At 39.6% G+C, this 16024-nt stretch overlaps 1 protein-coding gene across 9 annotated transcripts in view; it reads right to left on the reverse strand.

Moving 5' to 3' along the window:
* Positions 1-16024, reverse strand: part of LOC140493786 (leucine-rich repeat-containing protein 4C-like) — a 991485-nt gene that overhangs the window by 170861 nt on the left and 804600 nt on the right. The gene's annotated exons all lie outside the window — the stretch shown is intronic.

The following is a 16024-nucleotide window of genomic DNA, read 5'->3' on the forward strand; positions in this document are numbered from 1 at the left end:
CAATAGAGAAATCAGTGTTTGCTGCTTATCAAAGTAATCTTCTGTCAGTGGCACAAAGACCTTCAGTCCCATAGTGTGTAGCCCTCTGAAATATCACTATGTTTTTTTTCTTGGAGTTGTATGGGTCACTTAGAGCATTCATAACTGTCTGTAGAATGTATCATTTCCTTTGTCAGACACAAGGCTGTCTATATGTTATACATGATCTTTTTGTTAAAACGTAAACAAACTATTTTACATAATATTGGTAAAAGCACATTCATTATGACATACTTAAAGTACTTCAATTCATTTTTTCAGTTTTGAAGGGACAGAAGTCAGGTTGTTAAATATTCAAGTAGGAGTGTGCTTCAAACAAAGTCCACATTACGAGAAGAACTAGATAAATGAGCATATATATGACGGATGCATTTTATTTATAATTATATAGTCAAGTATACAATATTGGCTTGGAGTCTATGCTCAGCAGCAAACAAATGGTCCACAGTGTTCCTTCAGTGGAACCTCCCCAAAAAATTCTAACATGGTTCAAGGAATGAGAAACTTCAGGATAGATTGAAGTAGTTGGGACTGTACTACTTGGAGAGAGTAAGGTTGAGAGGAGATTTGACAGAGCTTTTCAAAATCATAAGCAGGCTGGGTAGGGTTGATGGGGACAAAATATTCCTGCTTGTAAAAGAAACAAGAGAAAGAGAGCATAAATTTAAGTGATCTGCAAAAGAAGCAAGACTAATGTGATAAATGACTTTTTCACACAGTGAATAGTTATGATATGGAATGCACTACTTAGAAAATTAGTGGAGGCAGATTGAATTAAGGCATTTATGGGGCATTGAATGATTAGTTAAATATAGGTAGTGTGCAAGAATATGGTGGAGAAAGGAGGAGATTGGCACAAGGACACAATGCACGTGTAAAGAGCCAATGCAGACACGATGGGCAGAATGATCTATTTCTGCATCATAACAATTAGGTGATTCTGATTATGGTCATCAGACAGCCTCTCCAAGGTATCTGGGACTTGTGTGAACAGGCCAAATAATCACACGTTTCTACATCCAATCAGATTGAGAATACTCAGAATACTTAATTCACTGTAAAACCATGTGTAGAATGTGAAACAAATGTAGAGGTAAAAAAGAAGGGATCAAAGCAACAGAGAAATGGAAGAATTGGAAAGAAAACATGAAAGAAATCTCATACAATAAGTAAAGTCTTAATGATGAAAGTGGACAACTGTTAAAATTAATTTTCGGTTACTTGGCAGAAATTAAGATGTGGTACACATTTATAAATTCACTTACAATTGAATGTTTTAACATTTTCGGCTATGTTTAATGTTGAAGAATTATATCTGTGAATATTGAACTTCTCAATAAGGCCTTAGTGTAGTGAAATCTGAGTAAGCAGTAAAAGGGTGGTGAAAGGACAAGTGTTGATTACAAACTGAATAGGGGATTTACGCATGGAGACAGAGGGCATAATTGAGGTACTAAATTGATATTTTTCATTTGCCATTAAGTCCAGTTTCTGTACTCATGGACTCGAGATCCACATCATTGAGGTTAACTCTTCACTGCCCTAGCAGGCTACACAGTTATTATCAAACTGCTAATTGTTCTTAACAAAAAAAAGATATCAAACAGATTTCACCCAGCATTGACCAAGACACCAGAAATGACAATGGCAGAGGGCAGCCCTGTTGACCCTACAAATTCCTCCTTACCAATATCTGTGGGTGGGGGCAGACCCAAAATTGGAAAGCTGCCTGGTCAAAAACAGTCCAGAATCATCATACTTCTGGACCCATACCTTATATCTCAGATACCAACATCACCATCCCTAAGTATGACCTGTCCCAACAATAATAGAATCCAGCAGCAGTGGTGGTTCAGCGGTGTACAGACATGTGGGATTTGCCCTGGCAGTCCTCAACACTGACTCCTGATCCTATGAAGTCTAATAGTATCAAGTCAAACATGGACAAGGAAATCTCTTGCTGGTTGCTACAAATAAAGCCCCTTCTCAGTCAAAGAATAATTACTTGTCCGTGTAGAACACCACCTGGAGGAAACACTGAGGATGGCAAAGGTGCAGAATGTACTCTGGGTTAAGGACATCAATGTCCATCACCATGAGTGGTTTGGCAGCAGCAATACTGATTAAGCTGGTCAGATCCTAAAGAACACAGTTGCCAGACTGGGTCTGCACAGGTGGTGAAAGAATAAGAGAGGAAAACATACTAACCACACTCTGAGCAATATGACAGTATAGGAGACCACAGCACAGTTCTTGTGGAGATGAAGTCCCATCTTCCCATTCAGAACACCTTACATCGTGCTATGTGGCATGGTCACTGTTCTGAATGGGAAAGTCCTCTAACTGAGATAGCAACTCAAGACTGAACATCTATGAGGCCTTGAGAGCCATCTGCAGCAACAACAAATCTATAAGCTCAAGGCCTAGCAGATATTCAATTTTACCGTTACCATCAAACCAGGAAATAAATCCCGTTTCAATGAAGACTGCAGGTGGGCATGCCAGATGCAGTAACAGGAGTACCTAAAAGATAAAGTGCCTATTGGTGAAGTTACAACAAGGGTGACTTACATGCCAAATAACAAATGATAGCCAGATCTAAGCAACCCCACAACCAATAGTTCAAAGCTAAGCTATGAAACTATGTCACATTAATTTTCGAATGGTGTTGGACGATGAAGCAACTCACTGGAGGAGGTGGCTCCACAAATATCCCAAACCTTAGTGATGGGTGAGCCCAACACATCATTACAAAAGCACGAGGATGAATGACTTGTAACAATCTTCAGTGAATAAACAATCTCATCATTGTCCTGAGGTCCTCAATTTCAAAAATGCCAGACTTGAGGCAATCTGATTCACTCTAGGTCGTATCAAAGGAATGGCTAAAGGCACTGGATACTGCAAAGGCCATGGGCTCCAACAAATTTCAGACAACAGTACTAAAGATGTGTGCTCCAGAACTTGCCACACCCTGAGCCAAGCTATCCCCATACAGCTGCAACATTGTCATCTGCTTGACAAAGTAGAAAATTGCTCAGATATGTCCTGTGCACAGAAAGTAAGACAAATCCAACCCAGCTAATTACTACTCCATCAGGATGCTTTCGGTCATCAGTAAAGGGATGAAAGGAGTGTTATCAAGTGCCACTTGTTTATCAATTATTTGCTTACTAGTGCTCAGTTTGGATTTTGCTAGGTCACTCAGCCACTGACTTCATTATAGCCTCAAATGTGAATAAAATAGTTGAATACTAGGCGCAAGATGAGAATGACTGCCATTGTTATTGAGGCTGCATTTTAATGAGTGTGGCATCAAGGAGATCTAGCAAAATTGGAATAAATGGGATTCAAGGGGTAACTGCTGATTGGAGTCATACCTGGCACATAAAAAGATAATTGTGGTTATTGGAAGTCAGTCATCTCAGCTCCACAACAGCTCTGTGAGAGTTCCTCAGGATAGAGTCCTGGCTGCAATTATTTTCAGGTACTTCATCAATAAGCTTCCCTCCATCAACATTTTAGAAATATCCAAATGCAGCAAGACCTGAACAATAACCAGGCATGGGCTGACATGTGGCAAATAGGGTATATACCACACAATGCTTGACAATGATCATTTCCTAGAAGAGAGAATATAACCATCACCTCTTTAAATTCAATGATATTACCATTGTGAATTCCCATGAACTATATCTTGGGGATTACCATTGACCAGAAACTGATCTGGACTAGCTGTATAAATGCTGTGGTTACAAGAGCAGGTCAGTGGCTCAGAATTATGCAGGAAGTAGAATTCATCTGCTTCCCAAAACCTGTCCACCAAATACAAGGCACAAGTCAGAGGTAAAGATTGAATATTTTGGACTTTTCCAGATGAATAGAACTCCACAAACACTCAAGAGGTTTGACACCATCCTGCACAAAACAACACAATTGATTGGCATCACATTCAAAAACATTTACTGACTTTACCACCAATGCTCACCAGCAGCAGTCAGTTTTATCTATGAGATGTACTGTAGCAATTCACCAAGCCTCCTTAGATAGCACCTTCCAAACCAATGATCACTACCATAGAAGGACAAGGACATGGGATATGTGGGAACACAACCACTTGCAAGTTCCCCTCCAAAGCACTCATAATACTGACTTGGAAATACATCACTGTTTCTGTGATGGTAGCATCTGGAATGAATATGTCATGATAATATAAAATATGAACTGTTGATCTTTTATCACATCAGCTTATTTAATAAGTTTCATACCACAAAATGAGGACTATACTTTAATTGCACATTTTGCATAACTTATTGCTTACAAATTCTTCAGCTTCAGTATTGAAATTTGGTCCCATATCTCTGGATTGTAAGTCAAGACTTACTCATCCACTAACATAAATTCGATTGTACCATCTTGATAGCAAAAGTAGAACTACCTTCTAGCTTGAGCATAAAAGCAGTATGTGCATGGTAATCGGGAACACTTTGAGATTTAAAACAGAAAACGTCATTCACCCAAATGTGCTGTCATAACTTAATAGCTTCCCACATTTAACATTAATATTTTCTTTCTGCTGAAATATAAAATGGAATACTTCTGTTATTGCTAAAAATGCATCTCCCCACTGCCAAGACTAAAAGAAGAACTATATATGCTTTTCAGCAGTCCTGTTAACTTCAGGATTTCTTTGTCTTCAAATGCATTTGTCAGTTTGAGATGTTTCACCAGTAGCTCACTCACTTTGGCACTTGATCTTAGAGATGTTCAGGAGAAAGTGAGCACTGCAGATGCTGGAGATCAGAGTCAGCAAGTGTGGCACCGGAAAAGCACAGCAGGTCAGGCAGCATCCGAGAAGTAGGAGAGTTGACATTTCAAACATAAGCTGAGCACATTCCTAATGAAGAGCTTATGCTCGAAATGTCGACTCTCCTGCTCCTCAGATGTTGCCTGACTGGCTGTGTTTTTCTAGCACCACACCTTTTGACTAGAGGTGTTCAGTTGAATTCAAAAATTCAGCACTTATTTCATGTGAGTTAGAGGACCAACTGGCACCTTAAGAGATATAAGTTAACTTTCTACAGTGCTATGCACAAAGTAAGTCACCACCCACCTTCCACAGTGCTCCAATTAATCATCATCAAAAAATGCCTGGGCAGCTGTCTAATTAAATATAATTCTAAACGTCAAAATTTCCCAAGCCTTGGATTGATGATGAATTTGTAACCAAACACTCTTCCACCAGTCCTGAAACATCCAAAATAGAAATCTGCTGTTTCATTTTGGAAACAAGTGATACTTATCGGAGACAATTTCTTCATTCTCCATTGCAGGTATCTTGCATGATAATATTGGACCACTGTGCAGTAACTGGAATTCCTTCCCTTTGGGAATTGCAGGTCAACCTGTAGCACATGGCTGCAATGCCTCAAGAAAGCAGCTCCCCAACACCATCTGAAGGGCAACTCGGGATGGGGAATAAATGCCAGCCAGTGACTCCCGCATCCCATGATGAGTGGGGATAAAGCTCCCTCTTGCAACACAAGCTGTCTGCTTTAAGATACCACACTTGGACAGCCATGTGAAAGAAATTCAAAGTAATGTACACAAAAACAGAAGTCAATTAAAAATGTCACATTGGCTGAGGAATTTCTTGACTTATGCATAACACCATTTTGCAAGGGTGAGGTCCACTAACACTAACTGCATTCAACAATGTTGGGGCAGAATACAGATTTTAGTCTGTGATGTCGATGCAGAAGCAGGACATCAAGGTGATTTTTCTATTCGTGTCAGCAAATGATTGCATTAGCGCAGCAGCTCCCAAGTGTGGGTGGCAATCTAAGATGACAAATCTTCATTCAGGAAATGGAAATTAAAATGTAAGTAATTTATTTGGAGTTTTCTGATTTTGTTTTTCTTTGTTGGCAAGCTGGGAAAGAATTTTATGCCACAGTACACCCATCTACATACATTTTGACATGTCAATTATATATTTATCCTGCTGCTCAGGTTTAATCATTTCTTCCATATTGTTTAGGTGTCTGTGGTTCATATTGACTGATTAGTCACCATTCCTTTCATACTGTTGAAGTATTATCAGGGCCTTCAGTTTGTTTGGAAATTCCAGCTGTGTAAAATGCCACAGAATTAGATTTCCTTTCAAAAACATTAATTAATTAGGTTCTGGTAAGGTCCAGACATCCAAATCCAAAATACTTGTGACCGACATTTATGTCACATAACATAATCTGAATTTACCCAGTTAAGTCCAGCTGATACTGTGTTGCTTCTTGCTGATACAGACACCGCTATTATAGACACTGCCATTACAGACCGCTATTATTGTAATTACGTGTCAAGAGTGTGGTGCTAGAAAAGCACAGCAGGTCAGGCAGCATCCAAGGAGCAGGAAGATGGACGTTTCAGACAAAAGCCCTTCATCTGGAATGAGGCTGGGAGCCTCGGGGGTGGAGAGATTAAAAAAAAATATTTCTTCACCCCCGAGGCTCCCAGCCTCATTCCTGATGAAGGGTTTTTGTCCGAAACATTGATTTTCCTGCTCCTCGGATGCTGCCTGACCTGCTGTGCTTTTCAAGCACAACTCTCTTGACTCCAATCTTCTTCATCTGCAGTACTCACTTTTGCCTATCTTTTACTTCTGTCCAGACTTACCATATGAAACATTTATGACATAAAAATTGAACCTATCAAAATCAAAGCAAAATATGACTGTGTGTTATCAAAAAGCAAAAATAAAGACATTGCAATTATTGTGCAAGAATAATATTTGTCACTCCAGATTTGTAATTTTAAATTCTGGTCATTAAAATTAATATTTAAAAAACTACCTGCACATCAATCTAAATTGTATTTTAGTTCATTTATTTTTCCTGGGAATAATTTCAATGAATAATACTGAAATAGTCATAAATTTTGCGCAGTCATGCAAGTTTAATGATTCTTTTATGCTGTTTAGATATTAGCTTGAAATTTCTTTGGAGGCTGTGGGATTTCAGAATGCTGGTGGGTCTGCACTTTCACTCACCAGTGACATATGAAAGCTCATTATCATAATATTAGGAAGCCAAAGTCAACAAACCAACATTAAGACAGGATAACTGGTCATTTATTTCATTGCTGTTTGTCTAATTTGCAGTACACAATTTCTGGACACAAATTTCATCATTAAGATAATGAAAAAAGTTCGAAAGAAACTAAGCGTAATATGCTTTGGGATATCCTGATTTAGAAGGGTATTATACAAATTGACTCCTGTTTTTACATAGAAGGTGAAAGAATCTGTTTTTGTTGTTTTCATATACCTGGAAGTGCATCAAAAAGTGCAGTCTGCCGATTTCGAACAGGAAGATCTGGCAGTGAAGCTGGTGTTGCAGCTCAGCACAATTTTGGTGCACTCTGAATCAATTATTCCCAGCTCTAGCTAGCAGAGGAGGATTATCCAAGTAAGTAAGTGTTATTGCCCTTTTCTGGGTTAATGCTTTGCTGAGCTAAGTTGTGAAAGTCATCATCCATCCTCTTTTAACAATTTGCTGAGTCTTTACCATTTCAAAAATTACATCAGCTTAAAGGATAGATACACCTGCTCACTCCTATCCCTGGATTACCAGTTTCTGCTTGACCTACTTCCTTTTGCTTACTTCTTTCTTCTTTGTTCCTTTGCCTTCATTCACAAGAACGTCCACCTTAAGCACGGTTTTAAAATTCTTCCCAACTATGGTCTCCATGTCCCTTTGCCACCATCTAATCCTTCAAACACAATGTGAGAATCACCTCCCCTTACAATTGCTGATCCTCTTCTTGACATTAATGTGTCAGCAAAATAGTAAGTGAGACATCAGTACCAGTCTCTGTTTTATGCCGGTACCTAACCCCCACATCACATCTCTGTGCCAATGATGCTGCCAACACACAACTGAATACGAGCCAACAAAAGACAGTGTTGGATCAATTAGGATGAAATGTACGCTACACAAAGTTGCATCAAATATTAACTGTGTTAAATTAGCAAATCATTAAGTGGTAACTATGGATAACTGATTAATTAGTTGATTGTTCACTTCTAAAGGGCGGCACGGTGGCTCAGTGATTAGCACTGCTGCCTCACAGCACCAGGGTCCCAGGTTCGATTCCAGCCTCAGGTGACTGTCTGTGTGGAGTTTTACACTCTCCCCGTGTCTGTATGGGTTTCCTTTGGGTGCTCCGGTTTCCTCCCACACAACGATGTGCAGGTTCGGTGAATTAGCGATGCTAAATTGCCCGTAGTGTTGGGTGCATTCGTCAGAGGGAAATGGGACAGGGTGGGTTGCCCTTCGGAGTGTCAGTGTGGACTTGTTGGGCAGAAGGGCCTGTTTCCTCATTGTATGGAATCTAATCTAAAGGGAGAAAAGAGGTAGACACTGCAGGAACTGGAGTGCATTACCTCCTCCGCCAATATTTGGATTTAAACTCTCACCCTCTCTCCACTTTTCTTGACTTTTGTAGTTATTTGTTAAATAGGTGTCTTGCTAATTTGGTGGTAGATTATATTGTGATTATCTCCCAACTCCTCAAAGCCTGTCCAGCATCTACAAGGTGCAAGTCAGGAGTGAGATGGAATACTCCCCACTTGCCTGGATGAGTGCAGCCACAACAACACTCATGAAGCTTGACACCATCCAGGACAAAGCAGCCCGCTTGATTGGCACCACATCCAAAAGCATCCACTCCCTCTACCACTGACACTCAGGAACAGCAGTGTGTACTATCTACAACATGCACCGCAGAAATTCACCAAAGATCCTCAGACAACACCTTCCAAACCCATGGCCACTTCCATCTAGAAGGACAAGGGCAGCAGATATATAGGAATAGCACCACCTTCAAGTTTCCCTCCAAGTCATTCATTGTCTTAACTTGGAAATGTATCACCATTCCTTCACTATCGCTGGGTCAAAATCCTGGAATTCTCTCCCTAATGCCATTGTGGGTCAACCCACAGCAGGTGGACTTCAGCAGTTCAAGAAGGCAGCTCAGCAGTTAATAAATTCCATCCGTATAGAAATGTGTCTGTTGACATTGATGATAGAGGATGGTTGCCAGAATCTGAATTTTGGAAACTAAGTGCTAAATTTTCCCATATTATGGCAATTTTCAGCGAAGGGGGTGTCCTGGCAACATTTTGCAAGCAAATCTTCACTGCTCAACTCATTGTAAATGCACCATGCTACCACAATACTGCCCTTGTGCAGTCTCAAACTCGAGAACAATTGCAGAAGAATTTAATGTCACTGGTATGTTTATGTGGTGGGTGCCATATTTAAATACCAGCTTTGCACCATTTCAAGTGCTGCCATCTTAGATCAGTGTAGTGTATGTTACATGGAAGAATGTACAGCAATGCTGCAAGAATATTAATGACCTCTGTGCTTTGCAATGGTAAGTGCCACCATTGTGTTCGGCGCTATCTTTTACTCACTCTATACTGTAATTGCACCTGTTTCCCTCCAAGACTCCTGGACTATCAAACTCCATGTTGCATACAGCAACTTTCCTCAGTGGCTCCCCCCACTTCGCCAAGTCAGCAACCCTTTTAACCTGATGTGCTTTCAATGCACTAACTTAGGACATCTCACCACTTTTCCTGAAAGGGGATAGATTAGCTCTGGATTGACCACAGTCCCCCTTCACTAGACAAACATTGGAGCACATGCAGTGTGCTTATCATGAAAGTTACTTTGTGACATTGACATCTCCTCTGGCTGATCATTGCTGACAAACAAGTCAAGCTGCCTGCCTTTCTGTCTGTGTATTGCAAGGCAAGACAAGGCAAAGATGCAGTGAGCATCAAGACCAAAGTGAGTGAAGCTGAGAAAGCCAAGCTAAGAGACCGAAGATGCATCCTGTTCCATGAAATGGGTCCCTGTGCACAAAGTGGATTGGCAGCAGCATTGCATTGTCAACTGTCAGTGAGCTCCAAGGAGCTTTAGTGAAATACTGAACCTGACTCATTCGTGAGACCAAGCTGTGCCACAGAGTTGTAGTGAAGGTAGGCTTTGCCGGTGCCAATCTCTGCAGAGAGAGTGCGAAGGCATTTGCTGCTCATGGGGCATGCCATAGTATCATAGAGCTGCAAAGTAGAGGAGAAGCCCATGGTGACAATACCAGTCACAAACAAGATGGTTATGACGGTCATCTCAGCTCAAGGTCATGTCTGCAGGAATTCCTCAGAGCAGTGTCCACTACCCAACCAGCTTTAGCTGCACCAATGACCTTCCCTTCAATATAAGGTCAGAAATGGGGGTGTTTGCTCTGACTGAGCAATGTTCAGCACCATTCATAACTCCACAGATGATGTTTAAGCAGTCCAGAACTGAAGTGTCATACCAGATTTAAATTATTAAATTTGTTTCTCTCTCCAAAGATGCCTCCTGACCTGTATATTTCTCCAGCACCTTCAGTTTTCATTGTAAAAAAAAAATCTCTCTAAGTTCTGGGTGTTTTACTTAAGCTTTAAGACATTCAAAGTTGGAGCATGTTTAACTTGTTCAGGTGCAAAATCTTATCAGTGTGCACAAAAACACATTTATTCTTAAAGCTAGGCCTCAAAAATGTTTTAAAATAAGCCACCAAGGCTACAGAGATACTTAGAAATTAACAATCAAATTCTGACATGCAGAAAATTCACATGCTTCCAACTAAAAAGATAGAAACCACAATCTACATCACAATGTGGAAGATGAAAAATAATTTTATCACTGATTGCTATATAGTAAGATATAGCATGTGAAAAAAAATTCACTTTCATTAAATTTGTTCAAAATTTGTTTACCTTTTGTAGGTATAGAAAAGAGAAGGGGCGTCTATTCACATTGCATATAGTTGAGGCAGTGATTGGTATTATTGGATTAATTAGTTGACAGTGTAAATAAAGGATAAAAAGATCTGAGGGATGGGGAGCAAGGAACTGTAAGACAGAGTAGCTAATAAATTATATCCATAAAGAAAAAGTGTCTTTAATTCTGTCTGAAAGACTGGATTGGTTTTGAATTGACAAACTGCACCTCTACTCTAATTATAGCTACTGAGCATATTTTGTGAACAGTGCTGGATGTACTGGATCAACCCACCCTCTGATAAACCCCAATTGAATACAACAGTTCAAGAAGGTATCTCACCACAACTACATTCTCAATAGCAATGAAGGATTGGCAACAAATATTGTCCGAGCCAGTGACACCCATGCCCCATGAACGAATTTTAAAATCTCATACGAGAATGAAGCGATTATGAGAAAACATTAATGTTTCTGACATCACATTTATCATTATGTTTATTGTTACAAACATACAAAGCTTAATTTTAAAGTATCTTTGCTACTAGCCAGATTTCTTATAAAGAGGAAACATCCAATGTCTGACATAACCCAATAACAACAGCTGTTAAAACAAATAACTGAATGAATCTTGGATTATGAGACAAATGTTGTGCATACTTGAAATGGAGAGACACAGGGTGTGAGAAAAAAGGGATACATTAAAAGGAGCTAGATCAACAGGCAAAGGATTCAATGTCAGCAGGTTTTGTGGTGAAATGCCAAAAATCATCAGCACTGATGATGTTTGTCATTTTCTAACCCAATAGATAAAGTCAAGGAAAGCAATGGCCCTTGAATACTCGATATTAGTAATCACATCGTGGCTACTGTCAAGCCCATCAATCATCATTTTAATTTCATTAGCTTCTGGATTTTCTGGCATTGAACAATAAGATTGAGCTACACAGAAGTTCACAACCATCAGCAGTGGAAAGTTAAAAATCACACAACACCAGGATAAAGTCCAACAAGTTTATTTGGAAGCACTATCTTCCAAATAAACCTGTTGGACTATAACCTGGTGTTGTGTGATCTTTAACTTTGTACACCCCAGCCCAGCACTGGCATCTCCAAATCATCGGCAGTGGATGTCCTATAAAACTGGAGGGGTAAGGAACAAATGTATTTCCAACCGCATCAAATATCATTTTTAGGTCAGGCATAGCCCAGCCCAGATGCCTGATATCAATGGAATTTTCCCTTTTCAGGTTTTGTCAGATTTGGATGGGACAAGAATACCTTAAATGCATATTTTTCTATTGGCTCACATGATTTGAAGAGGTTATTTTAGCAGTAATGCAAGATGGAATACTGCTGAAGCTTTCTTGTCTTTCAATATTAAACAAATTCTTGTGATTGTCTCTTGAAATATAGCAAGTAATTTACTCCTTCATGACTTGGGCAGTAATCATTTGAGAACAGCCTTTCTACCTAGAAGCTGCCCAATTTTTATCCCATTTATATATACCTTTCTGATAACTCTTCTGAACAAGAGTCATCGTCAAAGCACAGAGCTACTTTGCAAAAGATCCACTCCAGTGAAGAGGGAAAACAAAATAAATTTAAAAATCATACTTATCCATTAGGTCGGAAAAATATGAAGGTTATTATCTCTGTCAGTCAGACATTCAGCTCAAAATAGACCTCATTGAAAAAAATCTAGATGATGCAAAAAAAAAGTTAAACAACCACAAAACAGTTCTGATGATCCTAAAATGAGAAATGATGATAACTGAACATTTTGGGTGTCTTAAACTGGAAAGGATGTGCATTTGAATGAGATCTGTCACCTTTTTCAATGCCCCAGTGACAGGTACTCCCAAAAGCAGAGCACATTAAAATTAAAGAACACATTGAATCAACTCACAAGAGTTGAGAGTCTGTTAGCTGGGAATTACAATGACGCTCAGAGAATATTTAATCTATGTAGAAGATTTGTTCTTTTGGAATTTAAATGAATTAGACTGCTTCAAGGTGTCAGCTGATTTCCTCTTGTTAGTTACAGTCTTGCAAAACACAAAGCTTTATGTTAATCAAGAAAAAGAAACAATATCACAATGATAATGCAAACATAAACCAGATCTCTCAATAATTAATGGTAATGTTCCTTCATGATATGATTTGCAATAACTTTATGAAGAAATTCTTTGTGTTATTAGCTTTCCAAATAAAGAAAAACACATTCTTACATCATTGAATGTCTGTCGGAGATTTTACAGAATTTAGTAATTTCCTTATGAGCAGACATCTGGAGGGCAGTGTTGGTTGCAAATTAGCGAGAATTGAAAACTGCTCAGACAAGAGAGCTCTGTGACATGTATTACAAAGGACAGCTCTATGGGATTCAGCAGTGCATTACACGAGAGACACTCCATTGACTCAACATTGCATTACACAGGAGAACTCAGTGGGTACAACAGTGCATTACAGAAGAGACACACAAATTCAGTAGTGCATTGCATCAGGGGCATCCAGGGTGACAGGCTGCGAATTAAACAGAACATTGCAGAGTGAAACACAAGTGAATACTAAAAATGATGGCACTGGGGATGCATGATGCTGACACTTGGTACAAGTTGTAAATGTTCCAGTACTTCCAACAGATAATCTTTTCCAGTACATGCTCATGAAGATATTCTTGTAAAAAGTAATCTAGTAATCTTGGCTTTGAAATTATATTGTGTGATATCATTGTGGGAATTCTTAGCACATCATTGTGAATTATCTTTGCCATTTTTTAAAACAGAAATATGAGCCTGCATAAAGAAGATGTGCTGGCATTATTGATTTTAAAAATTGGCTACCGTCTCCGTTAAAGTTGCAGACAATTTAAAGACTCTGGAGTATATATTTAAGAAAGCTATGAGATTAAATTGATTAAATAAAATACATGAATGAAAAGTAAGTCAATTAAATGCTTGGATTACCTACCAAAAGATTCATTGGCATAAGTTTTGATTTTGTCATCTGGAGGTCAGTGCGATAATGCAGATCACCTGACCATTACAAAACTTATTGGATCATTCCATTGATCTGAAGTGCATGAGAACAGGAAAAATTTACTTTCACCAGAAGATCAGAAGTGTGTATATTCACTACTGATTGCACAATGTTCACCACCATTCCTACTTCCTCCAGTAATAAAGCAGTTCAAATAAACCTGGGTGGTGAAGACAGTGCAGGAGAGAGAGAGAAAGAGGGAACCTGCTACCTTTGCTGTTTAAATTTGTGTATCGCTGGACATCGGAGTGCATCCGAGGAAAATTAACAAACAGTGAAATTCACAACTAATCTTGGAGGAACTGTTGGGCGAAGTTCACAGCACAGAATCAGATAAGTTAATTGTTGCTTTCAGTCTGTCCAGGAGAAAGGCTGCAGTAGTGAGTATAGTGAATTTTGGAGATAAGCCTCTTGATTAAACTTAAAATATAAGCCATAGCTATTAATTAAACCTGGGGCAGTGTTTGTAGAGGAATAAGACGGTGTTATTTTCTGGATCTGTCGTTTGTGAAGGAGCAAAAATGGCCTCTGCAGTGAAATGTACTTCTTGTCAGACGTGGGAGTTTAAAGAGAGTTTAAGGGTTACTGCGGATTATATCTGCCATAAATGCTGTCGGATACGAATCTTATCAGATCGAGTGGATCGGTTAGAGAGACAAATAGAAGCGATGAGGAATTTGCAACTGCAACAGTATGTGGTGGATGGCAGTTATAGGAAGGGGGAAAGTCTAAGATACAGTCACATAGATGGGTTAACTCCAGGACGGGTAAGAGAGGTAGGCAGCTAGTGCAAGAGTCTTTTGTGGATATACCCATTTGGAAAATGTACGGGGTGATGGATTCACAAGGGAATGTCGCACGAACAACCAAGTTTCTGGTACTGAGACTGGCTCTAATGCAATGAGGGATACGTCGGCTTCCAAGAGATCAATTGTGTTAGGGGATTCTGTAGTCCAAGGTACAGACAGACATTTCTGTGGCCAGCAGAGAAAAAACAGAATGGTGTGTTGTTTCCCTGGTGCTAGGATCAAGGATGTCTCAGAGAGGGTGCAGAATGTTCTCACAGGGGAGAGGGAACATTTGAAGGGAAAAGATTGAGATTCTGAAGGGAGATTACAGAGAGTTAGGCAGAAATTTAAAAAGTAGGTCCTCAAGGGTAGTAATATCTGGATTACTCCCAGTGCTATGAGCTAGTGAGGGCAGGAATAGGAGGATAGAACAGATGAATGCATGGCTGAGGAGCTGGTGTATGGGAGAAGGATTCACATTTTTGGATCATTGGAATCTCATTTGGGGTAGAACTGACCTGTACAAGAAGGACGGATTGCACCTAAATTGGAAAAGGACTAATATACTGGCAGGAAAATTTGCTAGAACTGCTTGGGAGGATTTAAACTAGTAAGGTGGGGGGGTGGGACCCAGGGAGATAGTGAGGAAAGAAATCAATTTGAGACAGGTACAGCTGAGAACAGAAGTGAGACAAACAGTCAGGACATGCAGGGACAAGGCAGGACTAATAAATTAAACTGCATTTATTTCAATGCAAGGGGACTAACAGAGAAGGCAGATGAACTCAGTGCATGGTTAGGAACATGGGACTGGGATATCATAGCAATTACGGAAACATGGCTCAGGGATGGGCAGGACTGGCAGCTTAATATTCCAGGATACAAATGCTACAGGAAAGATAGAAAGGGAGGCAAGAGAAGAGGGGGAGTGGCATTTTTGATAAGGGATAGCATTACAGCTGTGCTAAGGGAGGATATTCACTGAAATGCATCCAGGGAAGTTATTTGGGTGGAACTGAGAAATAAGAAAGGGATGATCACCTCATTGGGATTGTATTATTGAACCCCCAATAGTCAGAGGGAAATTGAGAAACAAACTTGTAAGGAGATCTCAGCTATCTGTAAGAATAATAGAGTAGTTATGGTCGGTGATTTTAACTTCCCAAACATAGACTGGGACTGCCATAGTGTTAAAGGTTTAGATGGAGAGGAATTTCTTAAATGTGTACAAGACAATTTTCTGATTCAGTCTGTGGATATACCTATTAGAGAAGGTGCAAAACTTGACCTACTCTTGGGAAATAAGGCAGGGCAGGTGACT

The sequence above is a fragment of the Chiloscyllium punctatum genome, chromosome 22, assembly GCF_047496795.1.
Source record: "Chiloscyllium punctatum isolate Juve2018m chromosome 22, sChiPun1.3, whole genome shotgun sequence".
In the NCBI taxonomy this organism is placed as follows: Eukaryota; Metazoa; Chordata; class Chondrichthyes; order Orectolobiformes; family Hemiscylliidae; genus Chiloscyllium; species Chiloscyllium punctatum.